Here is a 6,894-nt window from a genome sequence, read left to right on the forward strand (position 1 = left end):
GGCGAGCCCCGCGGAGGACGTGCCTGCGTGAGGCGCCACCGGGGCTGTTGGAGGCGGAGCAGACGCTAGGGGCGGGGCCAGGTAGCACTAGCACCCGAGGTTGGTGCTGAGGCTGCAAGAGCTTATCGCTCCCCTCAGCTCTCAGGCTTTCTGCGTTTTCTGGCGGGAGCTCTTTTCGAGGACCTCGGAGTCCCACAACCAGAACCCCCTAAAGGGTGGTAACCATCCATCACCCACAAAAACACAGTCTCGGTCTAGGCTGTTTTCCTCTTCCCTCGGAATATCCTGAGCTCGGCATTAGATCTCAAATACTGTACACACAGGCACACACACCTGCTAAACAAATCTGCGTAAAAGGTTAATTGTGGAGGCTGTCAAATGTGACTGATTTTTTCCAAGGATGGACTCAAAATTATGAGGCTATGAAGAACGGTGACACTAAGGGCCATCTACGTAAACAAGAACGCGTTCTTGAACTCAGAACAATAAAACCAAGAAATGAAAAAAAGCTTAAAAACATGAAGAATTATTACTTCAGGAAATAAACTTTGGGACTCTGTAAGACATGTTTTTAACGAGGCTTATGTTTGAGGGACCACACTACTAATGAATCATGATGAGAAAACAGTTGTGGAAAAACAATCAATCTCTTAAGCACTCCACTTGCGGAAATTTAGATTCACAGAAACCCATGGTACCATTGACAGAAAATAAAGTTTATCTGATCGCAATTTTAACACATGCAAAAAGAAAGACTTTGTACAAAAAATCACCACCTCATCTTTGCATTTACTTACAGTGTCCACAAATTTATGTAGTTTTGCATGAAATCAACATTTTCATACAACTATATATTTTGCTGTTTCTCCTTACCACACACTAACTTTTTCTCGTGTTTTTATAGTCCTACTAATTATTTTTAAGAGAGACAGAATATTCCCTTAAGTAGTCAGTCTTGATTCAACATCAGTGCCCTTGATTCAACATCAGTACCCCAAAACTAGAAGAAAACACAAAGAACAGAAGAATGAACACAACCGTCTTAAATGTAAAACCACCAAGAAAACTGGTGTTTTGTTCCTAGTGTACCTGTCACAATTCTATACCCACAGGGTATAGACACCATGTAAAGTGACTCAACCAACAACTAACCTGAGCTCACCTATCTTCCTCATCAAATTCAATGAGACGACCAAAAAATTTACATCAGTGCTCTTTGAACTGAAATCTGCATTCCCCAGCAATTTTCAAGAGGTAGCTTTAATTTCTAAACGTTCAACCTGCATCTGCATTTTCCCCTAAAACCGATTGTCTCCAGAAGGCAATCAAAGTCTGTCCCTGTGTTGTTTCCAGCTCTTTCAAAGCAGCCCTGTATATCACAAACTGCAATAAAATACCCCCTTAAGGTCACCAGGTTAGTTTATAAACCGGAAGGATAAATTTGAGTGACTTTAATGGGACAAAAGTCCTTAAAGCCCCAACCATTGTGTGAAGAGAAAAATTATTTAAAATATGCTCTAGGTTAAGAAGAATTTATTCACATGTTTTTAAAATGGTTCATGGTAGACATAATTGCTGTGGTATTTAGATTCCATTGGATTCATTGAATGACTGTTCTATTTTAAAATACCATTGTTTGCAGTATGCATGAAACTACTTCTTTTGCAACTATTTAAAGGTATGATGATAAGTTTTAGATGTCAACCAAGAAATATGCAAAGGGATTCAGTTTCAGATGTAGATGAGTGAAAATGTTTAAAGACCACTGGTTTACTGTGAACTCCCTATGAAGGTTGTCTTTCATAGATTTTAGCAACATTTGTTTTTCTAATTTTTTTTCATAATTGTTCTGTATTCTTCAATAGAAATTCAACTAAAATAACATTTTCTGTCTTTTTTTTCCCCCCTGAAAGATCTTAGCATTGTTTTCTAGGCACCAGCCTCCTCCCAACCCTATGTGAATGAAAAAGAAATGTTTTGCTTGGCTTGTTTGGTTTAGGTTGGATCGGTTTGATTCTTAAAGTTGTTGATTCCATTAATCATCATTTCCTGTCTCCTCAAGAGCCTTGGAAATCTGGGAGTTGGGGAGCCTTGAGAGGAGGGCATAACAAATAAAGTCAAGGACTTGAGTTTAAGAGAATCTGCAGATGATAGAGGTGGGAATTCAAGGACTAAAAAGGAAGAAAGGAGCAGAGAAGTCTCTGAAGTACCCTTTCTGGTTTAGGCTTCCAGGGGATAGCAGACAAAAAGCAGAAACCTAGTAAGGCTTCAGACCCAGATTATCCCTGAGGGGTGCTCTGAGTCTCAGCGTCACAGCCCTGACTCATCCACCCTGCCCCGCCGCCAGGCTTCACAAGTGCCTATGAGGACACTTCCCCCAAAGGCTCCAGACACTCTAAGCCCAGAGGGAATATACCCATTACCTGGCAGGGTGACGGGGGCACCTTTATTATTAAAACTATTAAACACTCTAAGTTTATAAATTGTTTTCTTCTTTTAAAGTTTTGCTTTGAGATACATTTTCAGGAGTGGAATTATAGAATCATTTTCTGATTTTTCATCTACATCATCACACTGCTTTCCCCCAAAGTTAGATGGATCTGATATACCAATGGTGAGGGAGTGTGCTGATTTCACCAAAGCTTTTCCCCAGTGGTTTTTTCTTTTAATTTTTGCTAGCTTGGTATGTGTAATATGCTACATCAGATTTGCCCAAATTTGCCTGGCCACCCTCAGGATTTCCTCCCCCACCCCCCATGTAACATCCTATAATTGGTAAATTATTCCTCCTACAGTATTTCTTCTAAGGATTTTCAGATGCTTAGCTCTTACTTGTCTCTGCTTTAACAAGAAACTTCAATGAAGCAGTCCATTATTTGCAGTTTCATTAACACACACGAACTTTTTCTAATTTGGGGAAAGACCAGAAAAAAAAAAACACCTTTTTTTTTAATTAACATATAGGGCAACGATTTGATTGAGAGAAATATGAAGGAATTCTACTTTTTTTAAATAATAGTTTATTTGTACATCATTTTGTGCCTTTTTCCATCTCAGTTGCAATCCCCCTGGGCTTTCACCAATTCACCCATAGTCCAGTGCACTTCCCCCCTCCTCCCATTTTTGATCCCATTCCCCACTCCACCCCCCTAAAATGTCTCTGGTATACAGTTGTTCATTATTATTATTATTATTATTATTATTATTATTATTATTATTATTATTATTTTCTCCCCTGGTCTTTTATACTCCTTCTATGAGTTAAACCATCTAGTATTTTTCCTTTTCTTTCTGGCTTATTTCATTAAGCATGATCCCTTCCAGCTCCATCCATTCTGCTGAAAAGGCATGTGCTTTTTTTTGTTGCTGAGTAATATTCCATGTGTATATGTACCACATCTTTTTAATCCAGTCATCTACTTTTGGGCATTTGGGTTGATTCCATGTCTTTCCTATTGTAAATAAAGCAGCAATAAACATGGGGGAGCAGGTGTCTTTTTGAGTCAATGTTTTTGTGTTTTCTGGGTAGATACTTAGATGTGGGATTGCTGGGTCATATGAAAGCTCCTTTGTTAGCAGTTTGAGAAACCTCCAAATAGCTTTCCATAGTGGTTGTACTGGTTTGCATTCCCACCAGCAGTGCAGGAGAGCTCCCTTTTTCTCTACATCCTCGCCAACATTTGTTGTTGCTGGTTGTTTTAAGATGAGCCATTCTCACTGGTGTGAGGTAGTATCTCATTGTGGTTTTAATTTGCATCTCCTGACTGGACTCTAACAAATATAAAAGTTGCACGAAATAGCAATGTGTAAACTGCCCTTGCTGTTTAAAAATGCCTTTGTTATATAAGATATCTATTTTTTCAAGAAATCTATATTATTAATACTGAGCATTTTTTGAGCCAAGGCAAGGCTTTGTATATAAACTCATGCATTATGTCACTAGTTATTGAATCCTGTTGTATACTGTGTTAGATGCTAAATGGGTACCTTCCCTGTTTTGAAGAAAGTCTTGGTCTGTGGGAGCAATATGAGACTAGACAGATCAGAGACCCCAAACAACTGTCAGGCCCCAAAGGATGAGAGCTGCTATCTCTCTCGGGCAAGTCTAGGAAGGAGGTGCTGGGTGGCGATGCTGAAAAGCCTAGCAGGGCATAGAGAAGGAAGGATGGCAATTGAGGAAGCAGGGAGCCCACAAACAGACAGGAATTGGTATCATTTGCCTCCCTCAGGAGTGCAGGGTGGTTCATTAGGCTGCCCCATGTGTAGATAAGTGCCCATACTTTCCCTCAACGTGCGTCATAATACACTTTTTCCTATTTCTGCAGCTCAACCAGAATTCACAGCCTTTCACTGTAGCTGCTTTGAGGTGTTTCAGGAGGAGAGCAGGGGTTAAATCCAACATGGGTGGAGCTGGTAGGGATCGTGCTTCATGAAATAAACCAGAAAGAGAAAGAAAAATACCGGATGGTTTCACTCATAGCAGGAACATAAAGGATCAGGGAGAAAAAAGAAAGAAAAAAAGAAAGTAATAAAGTAAAAACTAAAATCAACTAACAACTATAAACCAGAGACATTCTGCGGGAGCAGAGAGGGGACCAGGATCAAAACTGGGGTGGTAAGAGTGCACGGGACTATGGTGATGGTACATGGGTGAATTGGTGGTGGGAAGCCTACGGGGATTACAACCGAGATGAAAAAATGCACAAAATGAAGAATGATGTAAAAAAAAAATATTAAAAAAAAAAAAACTCACAGAAACATGCGGGGCAGGGGGGTTTCCAGAGTCCCTGTGCTACTGCGACCTGCCTGCATTCATGAGCCTCAATATGCACCATGAGGGGCTAGCAGCAGTCACCCAATTCTGATGACTCTCTGGGCATGGGCTCTCTCCATGGTGCTGCTATCTCCCCCATCACATTGTCACAGGCTAGAGGTTCCTGTCACTGTCAAAAGATCTATTTCTCCCCCTTGTTATCTCATGTCTGCAGGGGACAAAGTCCTGACTCTAGCTCTCCAGGAAAGATGGATGAGAAAGAGTCTGAAGACTTGTTTTCTTTAAATGATGTTTCCTGGCCCTCCCTGTGGCACAATGGGTTAAAGTGCAGCACTGCAAAGCCAGCCTCAGTCACTTCCGTGTGTTTGATCCCCGGCCCCGGAGGTGACCCACATGGCGCAGTAGAACTCTCCTGACCCACCCGCTTCTCCCCTCAGCAGTGTACTTAATTGATCTCCCTGTTCTGCTCCCCACTCTGTCTCTTCTTACCACACCTGCACTTCTGGCCTGTACCCCAGTTCTGCATGCATAAAAAATAAATCTTTAAAAATTAATTATGTTTCCCTCAGAACTTTATTGATTGCCATTCGTTTTCAAAAATACATGCATATGGCATCATACCCTGACCATGCACCTGCTTTACTTAGTTCCACCAGGCGCCAACAGCCTATACCCTCTGTCCACCACCTGGAGACTTTTAAGGGTCAACTTCCACTTTCTATTTTCAACCGGCCTACCCAAACACTCACCAGCAATCCTGGCATCGGAACCCACGTCTCTTAGAGATGAAGATGTGATTGTTAACTCAAGCCAGAGGATGCTTATTGTTTGATCCCATGTGTGAGACAGGTGGAGGCCAGAGTCTCCCCAAACCGAAGACCACCGATGGCAGCTCATTCTTGTCAGCAGGTCAAGGGCATCGGGAAATGCTCCCTTGGCTGTTGGTGACCTGGGCTGCAACTTCATTCTCAACCCTTCCTGCTGTGACCTCTCATCTACCACAAGATAGCTCATCTTTATCAGTTATTGCTCAGTCTGAACCCACATGTCTCCCAAGCTCCTGACAACCACCTCCAGGCAATCATGACTTAGCCAAACCTGGGCACATTTTATCCAGTCCCAGTAAGATTGAACTGCACTGGCTACAGCCAAAGGGCCCCTGCACTACTGTTTCTTAAATATGGCCTCCAGACCTTAAGCATCAGAAGCACCTTAGGGGGCTCTCCTGATGACACAACAGGCTAAAGCACAGCACTATGAAGCTATCTCATGAGTTCGATCCCCGGCCAGGGAGCTGACCCACATGGCGTGGCAGACCTCTCCTGTCACCCCACTGCTGCCCTCAGCAGTGGATTTCAGTAGATCTGCCTGTTCTGCTCCCCATTCTGTCTGTGGTGAAACCTGTCACCTCTGCACCTCTGGCCTGTACCCCAGTTCTTGTATGCAAAAATAAATAAATGTTTTTTATTTCTAAAGCAGCACCCTGGGAACTTGTTTTAAAAGAAAGCCTCCCCAGACACACTCGGAAATTTAGGTTGACTGGTTTTGACAATGAAACACAAAGTCTGCATCTGTAACAAACCCTACAAATAATTCCTAGGCCGATTACATTTGAACACTGTGATCTTACAGGTTGTTAAGAGGTGCCGCTGCAAGCCACAGGTCCTCGCAGGGGCCATGTTCTGTTCCCCAGGACAGAGGCAAGGCTGCCACAGGGCTCTGCAAGCCCAGACCCCAGCAGGTGCTTTGTGGTTGAGGGTCACCCCACCAGTTTGGTGAGACTTGTTTATTGGGGAGTGTGGCCACGTAGCCCTGAGTGAGGTCAGATAGGCCGGGTTCTTGTCAGTTACCAACAGATGAGCCCCACCCAGAGCCTCGGGAGCCACACTTCTGGAGAGAGGAATCAGATCATTTAAACCCTAAACACTCCCTGGGTCCCCTATCTCCACCCCCGCCTGGGTCTAGGGAACTCCTCCTCCACCTCCTAGCCTCACATACTGCTCCAAAGCCTTGGCCACCAGGCCCTAAACATGCTGACTCTCTCCACAGAGCACAACTTCTTGCAGGCTTTGCTTTTGGGGGAACCATTATGGATGATTCCCTCTGTACCAATGAGACCC

This window comes from Condylura cristata, unplaced genomic scaffold (genome assembly GCF_000260355.1).
Source record: "Condylura cristata isolate star-nosed mole 26May11 unplaced genomic scaffold, ConCri1.0 scaffold00021, whole genome shotgun sequence".
Lineage (NCBI taxonomy): Eukaryota > Metazoa > Chordata > Mammalia > Eulipotyphla > Talpidae > Condylura > Condylura cristata.